The 25,071-nt window shown below is 36.8% G+C and overlaps 1 protein-coding gene across 19 annotated transcripts in view; it reads right to left on the bottom strand.

Moving 5' to 3' along the window:
* Positions 1-25,071, bottom strand: part of RGS6 (regulator of G protein signaling 6) — a 635,028-nt gene that overhangs the window by 510,553 nt on the left and 99,404 nt on the right. The gene's annotated exons all lie outside the window — the stretch shown is intronic.

Below are 25,071 nucleotides of genomic sequence, written 5' to 3'. Positions count from 1 at the left end.
ATAAGCCAGGGATGATACCTCTTCATAAAGTTCAAAGCCAGGCAAAATGAAACAATGTATTGCTTAAGGCTACATGTAGATATGTAGGGGTGAAGCAAGAGAATGATAAACAATGTTCAGAATGGTGGTTACCTCTGGTGGCAGAGGGATGGGGAGATGAAGGAGTAAGATAAAGGAGAATTACAGAGATAGGGGTATAAAAGAATAATGTTCTGATTCTTAGATTAGGCATTGCGCTCACAGGTTTTCATTTCAAATACAAGTAAAATGAAAGGAGATCATGCGTGGACAGTTGGTGGTTTGTCATGAACCAAGAATGGAAGGAAAAGAAATTTCCATCAGTAAAGACAACAGAATCCAATACCAATGAGAAAAAAAATTCAAGGGACGTTCAATGATTCCAATTAAAGTCAAATACTTAGTATGCTAGAATCATCCCATCTTTCAGGTTCCATCTTATTTTAGAAGCAAGAATCTCAAAACTGTCAGGCCAAGGTGTAGAACTGTCATCTTTGAGCACAGTGATTCCTCCACCTTTGCAGCCAAAGATGCCTCTGGTATAGTTAATTGAGTGAACTGTTATGAAAGAAGGAAAAACAAAACAAAACAAAACCTCCCAAACAATAGCCCCCAAAATCCAATGTATAATTTAACAATTCCCAGTTTTTTGAAGGTTATACTCTTTATATTTCTGTAAGGACTTAATATAATGTAATCTCTGACACAGTAGGAATCCTTCAGTATGATGGGTGTATCAGTCATCTTCATGTTGGTTGGAAAGGGAAGGATTATTTCACAGTATCCTCAACCTAAAAGATAAATGATAGAAGTTATGGAAATTGCTATTCTCTTCTCACCCCTATTCTTGTGATGTGAAATTAATCTCAACCATTCTGTCTTATCTCAATTTCCACCTTTTAAAACCAAGCGACAGGCTTAGTTCTTTTCCACTAGAAACTTTTGAAAATATGTTTTGACTTCCAGGAAGCATTTGAATACATAAGTGTAAGGTCAGCAATTTTGACAGGTGGCAGCCAGATACAGGACAGATCTGTTTAGCATTTGACTCAGCCAGTCTTTTTGAGATCAATTTCATGGCGGGATTTTAAAGAGAATATTTCTCCTACACAACAAGGCTCTTATTAATTTGAAGACAGTGTTCTAGTTTCACCAAAAATAAATTCTTAAACTCCTACTTTGTATGACATAAAATGAAAACAGAAAAATAGGTTTGCCTGCAGAAACATAATAGCCCTTAGCGGTGGTTTTCAAACTTTGGGGAGCCCCCAAGCCCCCAGGACATTATGCTAAATAAAATGCAGATTTCCAAGGCTCAGTCCAGGCTTACTGAATCAGAATCTGGAGGGTAGGATCAGGATACTGCATTCCCAACAAGCAGTTCACGACATTCTGATGCAAGAGACCCCTGAACAACACTTCAAAGAAAACATGCTGCTGGCAGGGTGCGGTGGCTCATGCCTGTAATCCCAGCACTTCGGGAGGCAGAGGCGGGCAGATCACAAGGTCAAGAGATCGAGACCAGCCTGGCCAATATGGTGAACTCCGTCTCTAGTAAAAATACAAAAATTAGCCAGGCGTGGTGGTGGGCAGCTGTAGCCCCAGCTACTCAGGAGGTTGAGGCAGGAGAATCACTCGAACCCGGGAGGTGGAGGTTGCAGTGAGCCAAGATCATGCCACTGCACTCCAGCCTGGTGACAGAGCGAGACTCCAACTAAAAAAGAAAGGAAGGAAGGAAGGAACGAAGGAAGGGAGAGAGGGAGGGAGGGAGGGAAGGAAGGAAGGAAGGAAGGGAGGGAGGGAGGGAGGGAGGGAAGGAAGGGAGGGAGGGAGGGAGGGAAGGGAGGGAGGGAGGGAGGGGGAAAGAAAGAAATAAGGAAAGAAAGAGAGAGAGACAGACAGAAAGAAAGAAAAGAAAGAAAAGAAAGAAAGAAAGAAAGAAAGAAAAATACAATGAAACTCTGAACATGTGCACTGTCCTGGACATTAGACACATTGGAAGAACCTCTGGGGGTCTGAAATCGGATCCACACAACTTGATCCCTAAGTTTAAAAACATACTTTTGTGGGCTTTGAGAGTTAACACACTTACAAAAATGCCTCCACTTCCTTACTTACAAAACCTGATAGCAATTGTAAAGGAAAAGTATAGTGATGGACCAGATTTAATCACTTGAACTTGCTATTTAATCACTGCCATATAGTGGCATTAAAAAATCCAGTAAGAAAAATTCCTCATGCTAGGGAATCTAATTCTTTGAGGTCTTACTATAGATTAAGACACTAAGCAGGGAAGATTCCGACTGCTGGTCTGCCCTGTTTTCAGTCCATGTGTCAGAATAAGCCTTGTCTACCATCTGGAAACAAGTAGATCCAGAACGAGGCTTCTCATCACTGCAGCAAGAGATTGGGGAGAAGCTGCTCACTGAGTTAATTTGTCTGTATTGATTTCACGAACATTTCAAATCAGTACATTATGAAAAGTGGGAGGGGGGATGAGAGTAAGGACCTGCTACCACTTATGTTCATTCTAGTTATCCATTATTAAACTCCTTTACAGGTTTCTGATAAAATGGCACATTAATATGTTCTATGTTAAGTATCAAATGAACTGAAAATATCTGTTGTCCATATATTGTGACAAGATCACAATGCTATTTGACTAAAAGGTATATACCAGGAGGCTTTCTGGGGGGATAAACAAGATGTACTCTTCTGACTTAGATGTAACTCCAAAGACATTTTTCAAGTCTCTAGAGCTGGAAAAGCTGTTTGTGATGCCCAGAGCCTATCTTTCTCGGTCCCCTGCATGCCTACTTTCTATTCACTGTCCCACCTGACGTTTGCACAGGTACCTAGCAGATCTCCTTTTGGCCTCAATCTTAGCTTCCCTCAGAGAAAGCAAACCATCCACCTAGAATTTCTTAGATAGACTAGAATCTATAGAGGCAGGAAGGAGATTAGGGTTGCAGGAAGGAGAATAAAAGTCCAGAAAAATGTTTTTCATTTTTTGGTCAGGTCGCTCTGTTTTACTATGTTGGGAAAATCAGCAGCCTTAGTTCTCAGTGACTTAGTGATAAGAACAGAATTTATAGCTCACATACTAAAAGTTATGGCTGTAACTCCTGATAATACATTTATCTCAAAGTTTTCAATTTTACTGGATTTTACAATGAGATGGTGTCACAGAAATAAAACTTTTCCTTCCTTCTACAAGAAAGTGATTAAAACCTACGATTAGGATAAACTATCTGTAACCCTTTCACTGCCACACACACCTCATCCCCAACAGCCCTGCCTTTCAAGTTTCCTTTGCAGGTGCAGACTTTTGTTTTATTTTCATACCTTAAATTATACCATTGGCTATTATAATTTTCTAAGTACTAATATTTTTTGCCTTATTCTTTAATTCTTTTATCTCCTAACAGTTTTTCCTTTACCAATTTCGGCGCTAATTTTCCATACGCAAAGAACCATGGCTGTATAAATTCTTGGTGGATTCTAACCCTTACCATTACAAAATATCACCTTTTGTCCACTTAATGCTTTCTGTCTTGAAATTGCCCCCATGCGAATACTGCCAGCCCTGTTTTCTTTTTGCTTGTGTTTGTCTAGAATTGGTACCCATCTATTTATTGTCCAAATGGTACCATTTTGTTCAAGTGCTCTCCTTGAAAACAATGTGGAAGCAGGCAGATTTTGCTTTTTTTTCCCCACTGCATTTGAGGCTGTGTCTTCTCCTAGGGAAATTTAACAAAGTTGTGCTAGTATAATTGTTAATCAAAGTTTCTTGTAAATCATCTGATCACCATTTTTTCAGTTTCAAAAGATGTACATGGATAACAAAAATACAAACAAAAAACCCCAGAAATTAAACAAGAACATAGTATGAAAAGCACAAGGCTGCCTAACTCCCATATGCCTCTACAAATGTGAAACAATCCACAGTCGCCCCTCAGTATACTCACTTGGGGGATTGGTTCCAGGACCTGTTGCATATACCAAAATCCAGGCATACTCAAGTCCTGCAGTCCACCTGCAGAATCCGCATATGCGCAAAGTCAGCCCTCCCTATACACAGGCTTTGCATCCTGGGAATACTGTATTTTCAATTCATGTTTGGTTTAAAAAAGACTGGGATATAAGAGGACTCCTGAATTCAAACCCGTGTTGTTCAAGGGTCAACCGTATATTGATTCCCTGCTAGAGGAGAACACAATTTTGAGACACAGCATCTCCTTTCCCCTCTGTCCTCTTCAGATATATAATCTTTCATTTGTTACCTTAATCATGTAATCATATTCCTAAATCTCTACTTCTCTATGTATCAAGACTAAAGAGTACCATTTCAACCATCCACTATGAAACAGAAGAAAACATATGCTCTTGTACTCCATTCCACCTCAATCCCCCCCTTACATTTTATCACCTATAATAAGCATTAATTTACAACATCAAGTTTTAGAATATTTCCATTTTGTTCAGTAAATATAATTTATCTTCCATGCTTTGCATACAGGTTAATTATGAAAAATGAAAACTAATAAAATATATTCAGTATTACAATTAGGTAAATATTTTTATTCAGTGCAGTTCCAGATGGTGAAACTAAATCAGTTAAAGGAGATATAGTCCGTTGTCACCATACTAGCTGTAAGCGTCAAGTTCCAATGTATTCTTTTTTCTTTTTTCTTATATACCATCAATTATGCAGAATTCTGTCACATTTCAGTTTACCTCATATTAAATTGGGACTTCATTTGCAAATTTCTGTTTTTCCAAGAATTTCTAATTACCTTTTTTCTTGTTGACATAGAGACAAGTTTACTGTCTTGTTGACAGTAAAGACAAGTTTTCTTAACTTGTCTTTACTGCATCAAAATCATCTAGCTGGTCAGTTTAGGATAAGTCTAGTGTACAGCTATATATATGTATATATTTAGTGCCACTGTTTTGTTTGGTTTTGGTTGTTATATTTCCTACCTTCCTACTTTCTTAAATTGCTTTTGATACAGCATATCTTCAAAATAAATTTTTAGAGACTATACATGGCAGATAAAATTACAAGTGCTTTCCAGTCTGAAAAGCAGGGATGAGTCAACAGAAGCCTTCCTGTTCAGAGTTTCAAGAACAGAAATCAATCAGCAAATAAGGCAGATGACTGCAAGAGGATGTCAGAGACAAAGCTCCAACTACTGTTAACTGTGCTCATTAGGAGATCCTAAGGGTGAATGCAGTAGCCAGCCACTCTGTGTGAGCTGTTGGCGGTGACATGTCCACACCCATTTGTGTGCTTCTGGCTGATTGCTTCTGACTCACCCACGTTCTTTCTCTGTCTACTGATGGGATCTCAGTGCATCTGCAAAAGATGAGAGATTTTTGCCAATAGAAAGCAGTAAGCATAAAGGTAGATATCACGAGAGACTTGCACCATTTTGCTAAGCTTTCCCAAGACCTTGACTTGTGGCTCGAAGCCCTCACTTTGTTTTCCCCTTATCAAAGCCCATGTTAAGGACAAGTAAAGCCAGGGGCCAATCGCATAACCAGCTCTTCTGTATTCCAAAAGGTGGCAGTTTCCAAATTAAAATCCTTCAACTTGCCATTTCCTACTCCCATATTCCTCCTGCTATTACTAGAAAGTTTTCCAAGGTTTTCTTAGGAAAACAATTCTATTTATTTATAAGAATGAACCATGAAAGCAGGAGTTCAAAACTTTCTCTGTTTTGAAATTAGAACAATCCAACACAAATACACACCTAAGAAAAATTTTTTTCACTGTTATACTTTTCTCTTCTACTTTCCAACTGAGAAGATAAAATCCTGACTTTCAATTATGGCCAAAATTTTTAAATGTCTGGGAATTAACTCTGGGAAATTGTTTACAAATCATCATCATAATAAAAGTAATGCTATTCTCTTAATATGAATAGGCAACATGAAATGCAATAGTTGCACAGAACTTGTGAGATGAATGGGGCCAAAACTCATCTCTGGGTGATGGGATTATAGAGGTTTTTGTTATTTTTAAGCTCCTCTCTATTTTTTAAAAAAATTACTGCAATGGCTATGTACTGTTAGTGAAATTTAAAAGTTTAAAAAATAGAATAGAAATAATTATGATTTGATTTATTATTGTAGAGATTAAGGAAATAATTTCATATCTCCATTTTCTCTGTTAAGAAAAAAAAAATCTGCAAAAAGAAAGTGTCCCTGTAACAAAGGGCAGCCTATATTGTAAAAAAGCTAACCTAGTATCTCCCAAAGCCTTTAAGAACCCCTGATAAGAGCAATGATTGACTGGAAACTTCTAAATACCTCATGGAAAGCACTATGACCATAAATTTCCATTCTGATTCAAAATGAAAATCAGCCCAGAAAAGTCCTTCATTTCATACTGCCTCATGATTTCTCTTTCTGTTGAATTGCAAAGGGAGACAGAAAGCAGTAGGGTGCATGGGAAAATGGAAAGGAGAATCAGTACTAGAAGGCGTTAGCATAGATTCACCTTTGGCAGAAAAAAGACTTAAAAGACTTTTGATACCTGGAGAAGTGAGTTAAAGGACTCACTGATTCAGATAATCTTGGAAAAATTCTAAGAAAACATTTGTGGTTCTGAAGCTTGATAGAAATTCAAGTTTAAAGAGCGATTTGGTAACCCCGTTAAAGTGAAAACATTTAAAGATGGGTGATAATTTAGCTATCATTTACCCTTGAACACACTGTGACTACCCATTCAGAAGTATAACTGCATAGGAAACGTCTGAATCCACAGTCTCTCTTGTTCCGTTCACTTTGCCTGGGAAATTTCTGGTTTGGTGAAACATAAGATGCTCATACAGGTACCATGTGGTAGTCTACCTCAATGGTGGGCATCATACACTTAAGGCAATGCCCCCATCTGAAGTTTGTCAGGAGTTCAAGACCAGCCTGGCCAACATGGTGAAACTCTGTCTCTACTAAAAAAAAAATAAATAAATAAATAATTAGCTGGGCATAGTGGCACATGCCTGTAATCCCAGCTACTCTGGAGGCTGAGGCATGAGAATCACTTGAACTCGGGAGGCAGAGGTTGCAGTGAACTGAGCACGCCATTGCAGTCCAGCCTGGGTGACAAGAGCGAGATTCCATCTCAAAAAAAAAGAAAAAGAAATGAAGTTTGTAAATTCAAACCATGATATGAAGGCAAAAGTCAAATATCGCATTTGGATAAGGCTACCAATCACTGTTAATGCCATATCTGATAGGTATTATTTCAAGAACTGCAGACTCATATAAGAAAGTGATCTTTGTCCAGCCTGTGTTCTCAGTCATCACTTACTTCTCCTGTGCCCCATTCTCTCAGTGGTCACTTGCCTGGCTAACCAATCTGACAAAGTATGTCTGTATGATGAAGCTGATAGATGTTAGTAGCTAAAACAGGACATATCGCCAGCTTCACTTATTAGCTGTTGGACCTTCAGTGTCCTCACAGGAAAAGGGGGATAATACTTCTTAGATATATTGTGGGGATTAAACAAAACTAACACATAAAAAGCCCTTAGTGCAGGGCCTGGCAGACAGTAAGTACTCACTAATAATAACCATTTCTATTATTCTTTCCAGAAACAACATTGTTTAATCATGGGCTTCTATAGCTTAACCACTCAGCTAGGAGACAATTCCAGATGAGAGTATCCAGTAGATTATCAGTCCAGTTGGAAACTCCAGAGTAGACCATCGTCTGGAGCTGTCACCGTGCTCAGTGTGCATTATGTCGTGTCACAAGAACAGCTGTCTATGCAAGTTACTGCCCAAACCGGAATTTTATGTAGAAGCATCTACTATAAAGAAAATGGAGACTTACTATTTGTCCAAGCATTGGTCCTGGTGCATTCTTTCACCATAGGATCATCTAACAAAATCAGAGGGTCACAAGGCTAGGTAAATAAAGGTGTTATTATGTGAAGTCAATTTTTACTATTTGTCGATACTGGAAGGCTGTGAGTTTTTCAGTACAGCTGAAAATCAATGTGTCTTCAATAGAGGAAATCAATTTCTTGCCATGTTGGTACTCGAAGAGCCATATCCTACATGACATTTGCCCTAGAATTCTGTTATTGGCTAGAAAATTCTGAAGTTATAATATCTGAAAAGTATAGCCATTAAGGAATACTTCTAATGCTAGTATAACTCTTTTTAGTGAAAGATGAGATAAGATGAAGGAATAAGCAGAGGAGGAGGAAGAGTAGAAGGAAGAAGGGTTGGGGGAGGAGGAAGAGGAAAGGAGGGGGAGGAAGAAGAGGAGATGGGGAGAGGAAGCAACTATCCACTTTCACACACACTGGTACCTTTCAATCTCCTCTTACTACATTGATCAAAATAAGTTACTCACTCTTAAAGAACAAAACGAAAACCTTGAGTTGGATTCTAGATTCTGCTCTACTGATGTCATTACAAGCCATGTAGATGTTGTATAATTAGAGAATTAATTTTAGAAATAAAATGTTTCAGGCTGCCAAACATAAGATTAAAATAGACATTGGACATGGGAGTTTAAAAAGCAATGAAAATAAAATGAGAGGTGTGTGTATGTGTCATGCTAAAAAGTCCAAAACAGAAATTTCAACATTAAAGCCATAATAAGGTTTAAAAAAAAAAAAAAACCCACAACAATGAAATTCAGGGAGGACATTTCTCCCTAATACTAGCCTGGCAATTTGGCAATGGGGGAGACACTCCTAGGGAGAAAAATGACTTTAATGCTTTGACCTCCATCAGGAGGATGGATGACGTCAGTGAGCCTTTGGTGAAGAAAAGGAAAGACTCAAGAAGACCTCTGAGGACTTCGCTACGACCAAACTTTTGGGAACCTGAATTTCCCAATACCTCCACACGCAGCCTACCACACACACTCATATTGGGTGTCAGGACTTCCACATATAAACTTGGCGGGGTGCGGGGGTGGGGGGGGACACAAATATTCCATCCCTAATGGTAACTATTGTGAAATATGCCCAGAGGAGTTTCAAAAATAAAGGCCTACTCTCCAGAGTGGAATCCAAAAAGACTTTACCAGAGCCTTATCCACCTGAGGGAAGGACATTCCTCCTACTCTGGCCCCCTCTAGCCTTCCTATCTCATTATGGGAGCTTTTTTTTTTTCTTTAAGAAAATAAAAGTTAAGAAACACTTGTGAAGGTCATAGGCCATGAATGCAAGCCCACTAAGAAACTGGTATGTAGTCCTAAGATTACAGAATGTTTCCCCTTCCCTACACCTTAGCACCATACCTCACCAGTAAAATAACAGATTACATTAGATTACGTCTAAAAGAGCTGCAAGATGCAAACTCGATCTGAGGAGTTCTTAGGGAATCCCAAAGACAACAGGGGAGACTAAAACAATGACGCCAGAGGAATTTGAAGCCTCTGGCACCTACAGCTACAGCAAATACTAAACACAGGCCAACTGTAGTCTGTGATTAATCTAGTCTAGATTAACATAAAACCTTATACTAAAGGTCTATTACCCAATCCATTATTTTCAGCTTTCAATGAAAATTACAAGGCATGCTAAAAGGCAAGAAAAAACAGTTTGAAGAGGCAAAGTAATAATCAGAACCAGATAAATACTGGACTTATCGGATAGGAAATTTAAAATAACTATGATTAATATGTATATTAGGGTTCTCCTGAGAAACAGAACCAATAGGATAAATAGATGGACAAGAGGGGATTCATCAGGGGAATTAAATCTGATTATGGAGGCTGGGAAGTCCCATAGTACGCCATCTGCAAGCTGGAGAACCAGGGAAGCTGGTAGCATGGCTCAGTCCAAGCTCAAAAGCCTGAGAATCAGAAGAGCCAACAATGTAACTCTCAGTCCAAGGCTGAAGGCCTAAGAAACTGCGGGACTGCAGATACAAGACCCAGAATCCCTAGGCTGTAGAACCTGGAGTTTTTTGGGTTTTTTTGTTAGTTTGGTTTTTTTGTTTTTTGCGATGGAGTCTTACTATGTTGCCCAGGCTGGAGTGCAGTGGCATGATCTCGGCTCACTACAACCTCCACCTCCCAAGTTCAAGCGATTCTCCTGCCTCAGCCTCCCAAGTAGCTGGGATTACAGGCGCCCACCACCACACTCAGCTTATTTTTTTGTATTTTTAGTAGACACAGAGTCTCACCATGTTGGCCAGGCTGGTTTCAAACTCCTGACCTCAAGTGATCCGCCTGCCTCGGCCTCCCAAAGTGCTAGGATTACAGGCATGAGCCACCGCACCCAGCCAAGAACCTGGAGTTCTGATGTTCAAGATCAGAAGCAGATGAATGTCTCAGCTCTAGAAGGGAGGGAGAGAGGGAAAAGGAGAGGGAGAGGGAGGAAGGAAGAGAGAGAAGGAGAGAGAAAGAGAATATGAATTCATTTCTCCTCTCCCTTTTTGTTGTATCTGGGACCTCAGCTGACTGAATGGTGCCTGTCAATATTGGGGCAGGGCAGATCTTTCTTATTCAGTACGCTGATTCAAATGCCAATTTCTTCCAGAAACACCCTCATAGACATACCCAAAAATAATGCTTTTCTAGCTATCTGGGTATCCCTTCTAAAGTCAAGTTGACACCTAAAATTAACTATCACAGTATGTTAAGAACACTGATGGGATAAGTAGACAATATGCAAGAACAGACAGGTAATGTCAACAGGGAAATGGAAACTGTAAGAGAGAATCTAAAGGAATTGCTAGAAATCAGACAAACAGAAGTGAAGAATGTTTTTGATGGGCTCATGAGGAGACTAGTCATGGCTGAAGAAAGAATCAGAGAACTTGAAGATAGCTCAATAGACACCTCCCAGATAAAAATGCAAAGAGAGAGAAGAAAACAGAGTGGGAGGTGGGCAGAGAAGAAAAAGAGAGGAGGAGGAGGAGAAGCGGAACAAGGAAGAGGAGGAGTAGGAAGGAGCAGCAGCAGTGACAGCAGCAGCGACCTTCCAAGAACTGTGGAATAATTGCAAAGGTGCGACATGTGTGTAACTGAACAGAAGGGGAAGAAAGAATGAAGCAAAAGAAATGTTGAAGGAATAATGACCAAGAACTTTCCAAAATGAATGACAGACACCAAAATACCAATCTAGGAAGCTTAGGGACCACCACTAAGCAGAATAAATGTCAAAAATACCTACACCTGGGCTATCATATTTATACTGCTGAAAGCCAAAGTCAAATAAGAAATTTTGAAAGAAGCCAAAAAGAGGGAAACATCTTATCTATAGAGGATGAAAGTTGCAGCAGACATTTTGTTAGAAACCATGCAAGAAGAGAATGGAGAAAAATATTTAATGTGTTAAATGGGGGGAGTCCACCAACATAGATTTCTATATTCAGCAAAGTTATCCTTCAAAAGTGAAGAAAAAATAAAGACTTTCATACAAACAAAAACTGAGGGAATTCATTGCCAGCAAATTTGCCCATCAAAAAAATGTTAAAAGAGGTTATTCATAGAGAAGGAATATAGTATAGTCAGAAATTTGTATATATATAGAAAATTTAAAATCTAGGTGATTAATATCTGGATGGTGTGTGACTGCAGGCACAACAGCAAAGGAAAAATGTTACTAAAGAAAGTTGTACAAATTTGACTAAATAAAAGTTTCAACCCACAATAACATAAGACAATTAAAAGCTATGCAGACTACAAATCAGGGGAAAATATTTACCACAAATCTAAAAAAAGTATTAACACCCTTAATAAATAAAGAGTAAAAACTAATTGAAAGGGACATTTCCAATATCACAATAAAGAAAAGGGCAAAGGGGATAAGAATAAACAAGCCACAGAAGCAGAATTAATGTTCAAAGAAATACAAATAAAATTACCTATCAAGTTAGCTAAAATTTTTAAAAGATAGTATTCATGAGAAACAAAAGCAATGTAACACTGTCACACTTTTTCAAAGGTAACTGGCAAAGGCAGAAAAAGTTCTAAAATCATTTATGTCCACATTCTTCTTTGACCTAGAAATTCCATCTCCAGCAATCTACTTGAAGAAAACAGGATATTTTAAAAGCATATAGAATATTTCTACAAACATTTTCATGGCCCCATATTTATAATAACCTCCCAAAATAGAAATATGAGATATGGTTACATGGTCAAATGAGGTATATTACAGCAATATATTATTAGGAAAATATGCAGATATTGAAAAACCAGTGAATGTTTAACATGAAAAAAAAGTTTATTATATAAAGCCTGGTGATCAGAGAGCAAACAGATCTGTGTATAGAGAACATTTAAATATACATAATTTTGAATACATTATACAGATACATACAAAATGTAAAGAAAATACTATAAAATGTTAACAGTAATTACTCATGTTGAATGAATTGCAGATGATTTACATATATATCCTACTAAGCATTCATCAGGTTCATAATTAGAAAAGTATTAGAGGCTGGGTGCAGTGGCTCATGCCCATAATCCCAGCACTTTGTGAGGCCGAAGCAGGAGGATCATCTGAGATCAGGAGTTTGAGACCAGCCTGGCCAACATGGTGAAACCCCATCTCTACTAAAAATACAAAAAATTAGCCAGGCATGGTGGCATGTACCTGTAATCCCAACTACTCGGGAGGCTGAGGCAGGAGAATTGCTTGAACCTGGGAGGCAGAGGTTGTGGTAAACTGAGACTGCACCACTGCCCTCTATCCTGGGCAACAGAATAAGACTCTATCTCAAAAAAAAAAAAAAAGAAAAAGAAAAAGGAAAGTATTAGAGGAAATTTCTCTAGTATTAATACCCTGAAAGTAGGCAGAAGTTAAGCAATAAATTCCCTCAGATTTTAAAGTTTCAAAAATATGTTACTCTAATCTCTATTCTAGCACCATTTTACATTTTTATAATTTAGCAGTAGTTCTATCATTAGTGATAGAAACAGATATGGAATCTTATCTACTGACCCCCCAATACAATGACATTTCTACTCTCATACACTGATAAGTATAAAATTTGATCTTCCTGGGAGGTGATATAAGTAAGATTACAAAATAGGATGCCCCAGATCTCATTCCCTGCCCACCCCCCACAGACTTACCAACAATATATTGTACAAAATGCCTTTATAAGACCTCCAGAAACCAGTTACGAAACCACAGTGCCCCTAGGCAAATACAAAGTGAAGAACAGCAGAATTAAAACAGGTAGGAAAAGTCATTTTATTTTGCTATTCTTAGCCTTTCCCCAGGCTGGCACAGCTCAATGAATTGGGAGAAAACAACCTACTCAGAGCTTCTCCTTTGGGAGGAAAAGAGGAGTGAATGCATATCCAGTGTTCCAGTTTTTCAGGGGGCTGCCTAAGAGACTAGTTTCTGTTTTGCTTAACACAGACTCTAATGGGAAACTGGTATACTTTGGACATCTAGGGCTGCAGAGAACAAAAGAACTTGATGTTTTCTTGCTGTACCGGAGAACCTATAGTACTGTGGAGTGTCACAGAGAGAGCAAGAGAACACAAACTGTTGAAAAAGAAATTAGCAAACTTCTCTAATTGGGAAATTACATGCAAGCCCAGACAAGACACATCTCCAGAGAAGGTCGCAGAGACCCTCAGAATCCCTAGCCAGGCTGACTGGTAAAGGTCTTCCCCTACACAAAGCCAGTCCATTAAGACTGGAAGAGCTGGTCGTTGTAGTTGTTTTTCAAATGCCCAAATCCCAGCAAAAATCAATGCATATGAAGAATCAGGGGAACATGGCTCAATCAAAGGAATAAAATAAATCTCCAAAAGCAGATCAGAAAAACAGATATCTATAAATTACCTGACAAAGGATTCAAAATAACCATCTTAAAGAAGTTTAAAGAGCTAACTGGGTGTACAGACAACCAGCAATCAAAAATAAACCATCCAAAAAATGAAGAATGAATAAAATGAGAATATAAATAGAAACTATTTTAAAAAAGAACCTAACAAATTCTTGAGCTGAAGAATACAACAACTGAATTGGAAGATTTACCAGAGGAGTTTAACAGCACACTTGATCAAGAGCAAAACAGAATCAATGAATTTGAAGATAGGTCATTTGAAATTTTCTAGTCAAAGCCAAAAAAGAAACAAAGAAACACCATTGAGCAGATCAATATACACATTATGAGAGTCCCTGAGAAAGAACAGTGAGAGAAAGGAGAAAATAATGACTGAAAACTTCCCAAATCTAGGGGGAAAAAGAACATCTAAATTCAAGAAAGTCAATAAACTCCAACTAGGATGAACCTGAAGAGCCTAAACTGAGGCACATTATAATCAAACTGTCAAAATCAAAAACAAAGAGAGAATCTTGAAAAACAGCAAGAGAAAAGTAAGTCATCATGCACATGAAATCTTCCATAGGATTATTAGCAGATTTCTCAGCAGAAATTTTATACGCCAGAAGGAAGTGAGATAATATACTCAACATGCTAAAAGAAAAAAAAAAGCCAACACAAAATACCATGGCCAAAAAAGCTGTCACTCAAAAATGAAGGAGAAATAAACAAAGGCTGGGAGAGTTCATCCCCACTAGACCTGCCTTACAGGAAATGCTAATGGAAGTCCTTCAAATGAAAGGATCCTAGATATCAATATGAAAGCATATGAAAATGTAAGCTCCCTGGTAAAGGTCAATATATAGACAAATACAGAATTCTGTAATACTGTACTGGTAGGTTGTATGTCATTTTAAATTCTGGTATAGAATTTAAAAGATAAAAGCTTAAAAAATAACTACAATTATAAAACTCTATAAATGGATATGCAATATAAAAGGATATAGTTTGAAAGCTTGATTGGAGATGCAATATAAAAAGGTATAATTTGAAAGATTGGTAACAAAGTAGGACGGGGGATGTAAAGGAATTTTATGTGATCAAAGTTAGGTAGTTAACAGTTTAAAATAGATTGTTACAACTATAAGATGTTTTTTGTAATCTCCATAGCAACCGCAAAGAAAATACCTATAGAAGACATACAAAAGAAAATGAGAAAGGAATTAAAGCAGGTCACCCAAAAAAAAAAAAAAAATCAATGAAACACAAAAGAAGGCAGCAAATAAAAAGGAAAAAGGAAAAGAGGAATAGATAGATACAACATATACAGAATACAGTTAACAAAATGACAACAGAAAGTCTCTCCCAATCAGTAATTGCTTCAATGTAAATGGATTAAATGCCTCAATCAAAAGACAGAATGGCTGAAGGAATTAAAAAACAAGACCTCACTATCTGATGTATACAAGAGATTCCCTTTAGATATAATGGCACACATAAGCTGAAATGAAAGAATGGAAAAAGATATTCCATGCACATAGTAACCAAAAGAGAACAGAGGTAGCTATACCAATATTAGACAAATAGATTTTAAGTCAAAACTGTCAGAAGAAACAAAAAAGGACATTATACAACAATAAAAGGGCCAATTCATAGGGAAGATACAATAAGTATAAACGTGAGGCCCTAAATCGTTCAGGATCTATATCCCTCCTATAAACTAGCCCTAAAACTGAGTTCTGTTGACTCCCACCCTCACAATGTCAACTACCAGCTTATCTTTGCGGGTACAGGACAAGGACAAGACCAGAAATTATCTCTTCACCTACCCTGAGATTAGTGCATAATTGACTTTTCCTCTGCTTCCTCTTTTTATGTTTACTTCAACTTATTTAGTAAAATGTAGATTCACTGAGTATGAGATGAATACGTAATTTACTTTTTTCATCTACTCCCTCTTTTCACATGTAAAATGTAGATTTGCTACAAAAAGAGACTTTTGTCAACCTAATAAAGGACATATCATTGGAAAACCAACAAGGATCACATCTAATGATGAAGACTGAATGCTTTCCTCCTGTGAATGAAAACAAGGCAAACTTCTATCTCCATTCCTATTTCACACCATACTGGAATTCCAAGCCAGAGCAATCAGGCAAGGAAAAGAAATAAAGATATCCTGATTGGAAAAGAAGAAATAAAACTGTCCCTGTTCACAAATGAAATTATTGTTTACATGAAAAATCCCAAGAAATACGCATACATACACACCTCCTACAACTAATGAATGTATTTAGCAAAGTTGCAGAGTACATGTAAAAAAATGGATCATATTTTTATGTGTTAGCAATAAGGAGCTGGAAACCAAATATTTTTTAAATGCTGTTTAAAATAACTCCAAAAATGATATTTAAAACAATTCCAAAAAACTGAAATACTTACATATAAATCTAATAAATATTTATGTAAACAATTAGAGGGTATGCTGAAAACTATAAAATGCTAATGAAATAAAGAGGACCTAAATAAATGAAAAAAACATACTATGTTCAAAATTGGAAGATAGCATTGTGAAGATGTGAATCTTCCCCTAATTAATCTATAAATTTAGCACAAACCTAATCAAAATCCCAACAAGATTTTTGTAGGTAGAACTAAGGTGATTCTAAAGGTATATGGAAAGGCAAAGAAACAAGAATAGCCAAAACAATTTTGAAAAAGAACAGAGTTGGAGGAATCACACTTTTCCACTTCATCAAGGTTTCTATAAAGCTATAGTAATTGAGATCAAGATAGCATGGTTGGCCGGGAGTGGCTCAGACCTGTAATCCCAGCATTTTGGGAGGCTGAGGCAGGCGGATCGATTGAGGCCAGGAGTTCAAGACAAGACTGGCCAACATGGTGAAACCTCGTCTCTATTAAAAATACAAAAATTAGCCAGGCATGGTGGCATGTGCCTGGAGTCCCAGCTACTTGGGAGGCTGAAGCAGGAGAATAGCTTGAACCTGGGAGGCAGAGGTTGCAGTGACTGAGATTGCACCATTGCACTCCAGCCTGGGCAACAGAGCGAGCCTCAATCTCAAAAATAAAATAAAATAAAATAAAATAATAAAAAATAAAGATAGCATGGTATTGGCAAAAAGATAAACATGTAGATCAACAGCATAGAATAGACTTCCAGAAATAAACCTACAGAAATATGGCCAACTGATATTTTAATTGAAGTATAACTCACATACAGTAAAATTCACTGACTTAAAGTGTGTAAATTGATGTTTTGACAAATGCATATGCCCACATAACACACCCTGTAACGTGTATTCCCATTTCCATTACTTCAGAAAGTTCTGCTCTGCTGCATATACCCATGGGCAACTACAGTTTTACCAACTGAGTTTTTGATAAATTTGCAGAGGCAATTCATCAGAGAAAGGACAGTCTTCTGAATAAACGGTGTTTGAAGCATTCAAACATCTAAATGCAAGAAAATGAACCTTGACCTAAATCTCATACTGTGTCTGGAGTTGGTTCCTTCTGGTAGGTTCTTGGTCTCACTGACTTCAAGAATTGGGACCTTCGTGGTGAGTGTTACAGTTCTTAAAGATGGTGTGTCCGGAGTTTGTTCCTTCAGATGTATCCAGAGTTTCTTCCTTCTGGTGAGTTCACGGCCTCGCTGATTTCAAGAATGAAGCCGCAGACCTTCGCAGTGAGTGTTACAGCTCTTAAAGGTGGTGCGGACCCAAAGAGTGAGCAGCAGCAAGATTTATTGTGAAGAGTGAAAGAACAAAGCTTCCACAGTGTGGATGGAAGGGACCCGAGCAGGTTGCTGCTGCTGGCTTGGGTGGCCAGCTTTTATTCCCTTATTTGGCCCCATCTATGTCCTGCTGATTGGTCCATTTTACAGAGTGCTGATTGGTGCATTTACAATCCTTTAGCTAGACATAAAGCACTGATTGGTACGTTTTTACAGAGTGCTGATTGGTGCATTTACAATCTTTTAGCTAGACACAAAGCGCTGATTGGTGTGTTTTTACAGAGTGCTGATTGGTGTATTTACAATCCTTCAGCTAGACACAGGAAAGTTCTCCAAGTCCCCACCTGACCCAGAAGCCCAGCTGGCTACACCTCTCAATACCTTATACCAAAATTAACTCAAACTAAGTTACACATTTAAATGTAAAATATAAAATTATAAAATTTTTATAACTAAAGGGGTAAATCATGATCTATAACAGAAAAAATAAATCACACCATCATAATTAAAACCTTGTTTTTAGAAAGACACTGTTAAAAGAATAAAAAGGCAAACTACAGACTGGGAGAAAATATTTACAGATCACATATCCAGCAAAATACTTGCACTCAGAATATATTAAGGACTCTTAAAACTCAATATTGAGAGAACAAGCAGTCCAATTTTTAAAATGAGCAAAAGACCTGAACAGACACTTCACCAAAGGGGACGTAGGGTCGGCAAATAAGCACATGAAAAGATGTTCAGGATCATTGGCCATTTGAAAAATGTAGATTAAAATCATGATAAAATACCCTATACACATATTAGAATGGCTGAAATTTGAAAATACTCTGGCAAACAGTGTGGCAGTTTCTCATAAAGTTACAGGCACATCTACCGGTTGACTCAGCAACCTTACTTCTAGGAATTACCTAAGCATTACAATATGAAAACATATCTGTTCCCCAAAACCTGTATAAGAATGATTATAGAAGCTTAATTCTTAATTATGAAAAACTGGAAACAGCCAAATGCTCTACAATGGGTGAAAAACAAAACAAAACAAAACAAAACAGGTTATGTTCACACAGTGGAATTCTGCTCAGCAATAATAATAATAATAATAATAATAATAAGACTACGTTTACATGCAACAACTTGGATGAGTCTTCGAGGCATTATGCAGAGTGAAAGACGCCAGTCTCAGAAGATTATATACGGTAGGATTTCATTTATGTGACCTTGTGGAAAAGACAAAACTTTGGTGATAGGTAACAGGGTAGTGCTTGCTAAAGGTTAGTGTTACGGGTGGGACTAGGGATATTGACTACAAAAGGATGACATGAGGGAGTTCTCTGGGGTGACGGAACTGTTTTGTATTCTCATTATGGCAGTGGTTACATAAATGTATACATGTGTCAAAATTCATAGAACTGTACTCACATACAACGTCAATTTTACCGTATGTTTATTTAAAAAGTAAAATTTTAAGAAGTTAAAACAAATAAATAAAATGTAGATGTGCTGAGCACTAATCAGAGCCTCATTTTTGCTATTTCCCCTTTAAATACTGAAGTTCCCAAAATGCTCTTTGGAAAAGCACAGGGCACAAATGCTACTGTGACCCATGTTTTTCTTGGGCATGTCCTCAAACTTTGGCTAAATAAACCTCTATCAATTGAGATTCACATTGCAAAACATATAGGATGCAGCAAAAGCAATACTAGGAAGGAATTTTATAGCAGTAAATACCTACGTTAACAAGGAAGAAAGAAATTAACAACCTAACTTTACACCTCAAGGAACTAGAAAAACAAACTAAACCCAAAGTTGCGAGAAAGAGGGAAATAATAAAGACTAGAGTAAAAATAAACAAATTAGAGAATAGAAAAATAATAGAAAAAAACAACAAAAATTGAGTTTTTTTAAAGACCAATAGTATTGATAAATCCTTAGACTAAATATAGAGAGGATTCAAATAACAAAAATCAAAATGAAAGAGGAGATATTATACCTGATGTCCAAATAAAAAGGATTATAATATATTGCTATGAATAAGCATATGCCAGTAAATTGGATAATCTAAAAGGAATAAATTCCTACAAACATACCATCTACCAAGACTGAATCATAAAGTAATAAACAATCTGAACATAGCAATATAGCAGTTCCCCCTTATACATGGGGAATACATTCCAAGGCCCCCAGTGAATGCCTGAAACCCTGAATAGTACTGAGCCCTCTATATGCCATGTATTTTCCTATACAGTAATGGGGGAGTAGTGTATACATAGAAATGCTGGACAAAGGGATGATTTAAGTTCTGGGTGGGATGAAATGGGACAGTGGGAGATTTTATCATGCTACTCAGAATGACATGCAATTTAAAGCTTATTGTTTATTTCCGGAATTTTCCAGTTAATATTTTCAGATTGCAGTTGACTGCCAGTACCTGAAACTGCAGAAAGTGAACTCTCAGATAATAGGGGAATATGGTAACTAGAAAGGAAACTAAGTAAGTAATCAAAAACCTCCCAATATAGAAAAGCCCCGGACCAGATGGTTTCACTGGAGAATTATATCAAACATTTAAAGAAGAATTGGCACCACTTCTTCTCAAACTCTTCCAAAAAAACTGAAAAAGATGGAAAATTTTCAAACTCATTTTTTTGAGGCCAGCATTACTCTGATACCAAAAGCAGACAAAGATACTACAAGAAAACCACAAGGATCCCTGATAAATACTGATGCAAACATTTGTAACAAAATACTAGCAAACCAAATTCAATAGCACATTAAAGTAATTATACATCATGACCAAGTGGGATATATTCCTGGAATGACAGGATGGCTCAACATACAAAAATCAATCAATGTGATATACCACATTAATAAGGGCTAAAAACCACATGATTGAATTGGTGCCAAAAAAAAAAAAAAAGCATTGAAAAGAATTCAATACCCTTTCATGACAAAAACACACATAAAATTTCATTAATAGAAAGAAATTACCTCAAGATAACAGAGACCATATATGAAAATCCCACAGCTAACATCAAACTTAATGGTGAAAAACTGAAAGCTTTTCCTTTAAGTTCAGAAACAAGACAGAGGCCCACTCCTGCCACTTCTTGTCAACACAGTACTAGAAGTCCTAACCCAAGCAATTAGGCAATAAATAAATGGCATCCAAATTGGAGTAAAATTATCCTCTTCACACAACAAAACAAATAAACCAATCTTAAAATTGGGCAAAGGACTTGAAGAATAGAGACATCTATGTAAAGAAGATATACTATAAATGGCTAACGAGCATCATGGAAATATATTCAACATGACTAAACATCAAGAAAATGCTAATCAAAAACCATAATCACTTCATGCCTGTTAGGTTGGCCACTATCAAAACCAAACAAAAACAAAAAACAAAACAGAAAATACCAAGTGTTGGTGAAGATGTGAAGAAACTGGAACCCTTGTACACTGCTGGGGAGAATATAAAACCATGCAGCTGCTGTGGAAAACAGGACAGCAGTTCTGAAAAAAAGTAAAAGTAGAATTGCCATATTATCCAGCAATCCTGCCCTTAGATATACAGACAGTCCTCAACTTACAACAGTTTGACTTACTATTTTCAACTTTACGATGGTGTGAATGTGATATGTATTCAGCAGAAACCATGCTTTAAATTTTGATCTTTTCCCAGGCTAGCAATATACAGTAACATACTTGCTTATGATTCGGGGCAGTGGCAAAGAGCCACCATTTCCAGTCAGCCACATGATCATGAGGGTAAATAACCAAAGCATCAGCCGAGCACATTGACTCATGCCTGTAATCCCAGCACTTTGAGAGGCTAAGGCAAGAGGACCACTTGAGCCCAGGAGTTCCAGACCAGCTGGGGCAACAAAGTGAGACCCCATCTCTACAAATAATAAAAAAAAATAGCCAGACATGGTGGCTCATGCCTGTAGTCCCAGCTACTCGGGAGGTTGAGGTAGGAGGATTACCTGAGCCCAGGGGATTGAGGCTGCAGCAAGCTGTGATCACACCACTGCATTCCAGCCTGGGTGGCAGAGTGAGAGACCTTGTCATGATAAACAACATCAAAAACCCACCAATGCAACCATTTTGTTTTTTACTATTGGTACAGTATTTAATAAATTATATGACAATTTTAACACTTTGCTATAAAATTGACTTTGTATTGGAAGATTTTGCCCAACCATAGACTAATGTAAGTGTTCTTAGCATGTTTAAGGTAGGCTAGGCTAAGCTATTGTGCTTAATTGGTTAGTTGTATTGAATGCATTTTCACCTTATGATAGTTTCAACTGATGATGGGTTTTATCAGGACGTAACTGTAAGTCAAGCATCTGTATATTCAAAAGAATCAAAAATAGAATCATGAAGAGATAAGTGCACACCATGTACATTACAGCATTATTCACAATAGCCAAGTTCGTAGAAGTAACCTAAATGTCAATGGATTAACAGATTTTAAAATTTGATATACATATATATGCAATAAAATATTATTCAGCCTTAAAAAGAAGGAAATCTGGCAATAAGCTACAATATAGATGAACCTTGAGAACATTATGCTAAGTAACATTAACCAGTCACAAAAAAACAAATACTGCATAAGTCTAGTTATATGAGGTATACTTAAGTAGTCGAAATTTTAGAAATAAAAAGTAGAATGGTGGGTGCCAAGTGTTGGAGGAGGGTGAAGACAAGTTACTGTTCAATGGTTAAAGAGTTTCAGGTTTGCAAAATGAGGTTTCCAGAGATCTGTGGCACAACAATGTACACATAGTTATATTTTACTGTACACTTAAAAAATGGTTACTATGGTAACTTTTGTTATGTTTTTATCACAATAACAAAAACCAAATGTGTGAAAAATACCCAGTCTTATTGATAATCAAAGATATGCCAATTACAGTGCTAAAAATATCGAGATATTATTTATTTTGACTTTCCATTTAGCAAAGGAAAATAACCAGTGGTGGCAATGAGTGGTAAACTGATAAACCACTGCTGACTCACATGTGAATTTGCTATAATTCTTTTGGAAAGCAATTTGGAAACATATAGAAAAAGCCTTAATAGTAGTTTTACCAATTTACCCTTCCCACTTCCCCAATTAATTCATTCCTTCATTAATGTTTATTTAATATCTATTATGTAACGGTTAGCAGACACAGCACTGAAAAAAAGGTGTGGTCTCTATATGAAATTTATAGCGTGTTGGTAGGAAATAAGTGCTACAAAGTAGACATACAGCAGTCCATTAAACTATACAACAGGAGACTTAATCTAGGATTAGTTTAAGTACCCCAGAAAAGGAGCAGTGTGGAGGAATGGTGACTATACCAAAATGTCCATTTCAGCATTATTAATAAACTATTGACACTGCAAACATTAAAATGGGCTAACTCTGTAAACTATGGCATAGGCATTTATTGGAGTATTATCCCAATCATTTAAAAAAGTGTTGTCAGTAGCAATCTGGAGTAGTCAATTAGGCTGTTCCCTAATAGTCCAGTCCTGGACATACAGGATTGCGCTTGCCCACCTTCTTTGAAGTTAGCATGGCCACATAACTTGCTTTGGTCAATGAAATATAAGTAAGTGTTATTTCTCTTCTAGAAAGGCTTTAACAGCCAGTGCAAGGATTACCATATTTTCCTATGCTGCTTTGGTGACTGTGAGTGCCTGTGCATGGATGGAGCCTCCCGTCAGTGTCAGCATGGAGTCTTCAATTCCAATGAGCAGTTTCCTGTTGATCTACATTATCCATGTAATAAACCTTTGTTGTCTTAAGTCACTAAGATTTGAGGAGTTATGTTACCACAAGCATCTAAATTGTGTTTTTACTCCATGGGAAATATGTCAATTATATTAAATAGTCCATTTAAAAGAATACAATAAAAATCGTATACTCTATAAGTACACCTCTACATTAAAAACATCTTATTCACAGAAAAAAGCCTAACAGTCCATACAAATATTAAAAATAATTATCTTTCCATGGACATGCAGGAAATGTTTCCTAAGTATCCATTCATAGCATGCATTCATGGATTATCACTAATGGGTAAAATACCATTCCTTAAACAGCACAATAAAAAATTGCAGGGGGAATTCTATCATTTAATATTTTCAAAATAGAAGTTTTTCAGAAAGAAATTATCCCTTTGAATGAACATGATCTCCTGAAAAAAACTGAGTCTACTTGGCCAATGTCTGAATCTATTCAGTATATATTTATGCTTACCCACAACTACAACCTAAGAGTCTTGCATCCTGTGTTATTAATAACTAATCTCAAATCCTAAAAAAAAAAAAAAATTGTTGCTAAAGTTCTTATTTCTAGATTTCCAGCTTAATATGTAAGTGCTATCAAGCCCCAGAATCCATATCAGCTGCAAATGAATCCAATTAAATACTGCTTTATTTAAAGAATATCATTGACCTGTTTTAAGCTAAGTCACTGGTCAGGAAAAAATGACTTTACTTTTGGCTGTAAAGCCTATTCCCCAGGGAACTTGATTTCTACCACATTCTTCCCACCCCTTTCACCTTTAAGATAATGATATTGTTAACACAAGAAGTTTCCAATTAAATTACAATTGTTTGAACGAAGCATTTACGCTCCACTTATCTTACATAATGGTACATAATTCACATCATGGCTGAAAGGCCTCTCCAGGTGCAGTAAAAAGCCTACACCTTTAACAGAAAAAGAAATCAGTAACAATTATGAAATCTTTCTAGTAATTTATAATTTGATCCTCTAATTTTTTCTAACTATAAGAAACTCTGATTGTGAATACTTACAACATAAGGCACAAACTCATACCATAATCAACCATGTCCATGATATGATCAACACTGATACCAGCCAACCTACAGCTGCTTTCCTATAGTATTTGCATAATATTTTTCTATCCTTTTATTTTTTCAAACTTTTATTTCCTTATCTTTTAAATATGTCTCCTGAAAAGTTTTTTCATCCATGTCTTTATCTTTTAATTGCATCATTTAGTCCATTTATATGTAATGTAATTGCTGAAATATTTGTGTTTACATCTACCACTGTGTGCAGTGCTTTTATCCCAATGTTCAAATTTTCCTCCTCCTTTGTTGCTATTGTTTGGCACATCTTTAACCATTAATATGGAAGTTATATGCTCTTTACTATCCTTTTAGGAGTTATCCTAACAATTACAATATGTGTCATTAATAACTTATTAAAGACTAATATTAACATTTCCACTTCTTCCCAGACAATGCGAAGATCTTAGAACTCTTTACCTTTTAGTCCTCTGTAGAATGACGAGATAATTGACAGGATAAGAATCAAAGAAAGAGAAAAGATTGCATATTTTGCTCAGAATTTAAACTCCTGTTCTATCTATGAAAGCAGACTATTGACCTCAAGGAAGAAATGCAAATTCCATCACTACTTATTAAATATGACAGTCAGTATTCACCTTCAGTTCTCAAATGAGCTGGTTCTCATCACAGAAAAAATAAAG

The sequence above is a fragment of the Pan paniscus genome, chromosome 15, assembly GCF_029289425.2.
Source record: "Pan paniscus chromosome 15, NHGRI_mPanPan1-v2.0_pri, whole genome shotgun sequence".
Classification (NCBI taxonomy): Eukaryota; Metazoa; Chordata; class Mammalia; order Primates; family Hominidae; genus Pan; species Pan paniscus.
The sequence above is the reverse complement of the archived record's forward strand: the minus strand, read 5'-3'. Positions and strand labels throughout refer to the sequence as shown.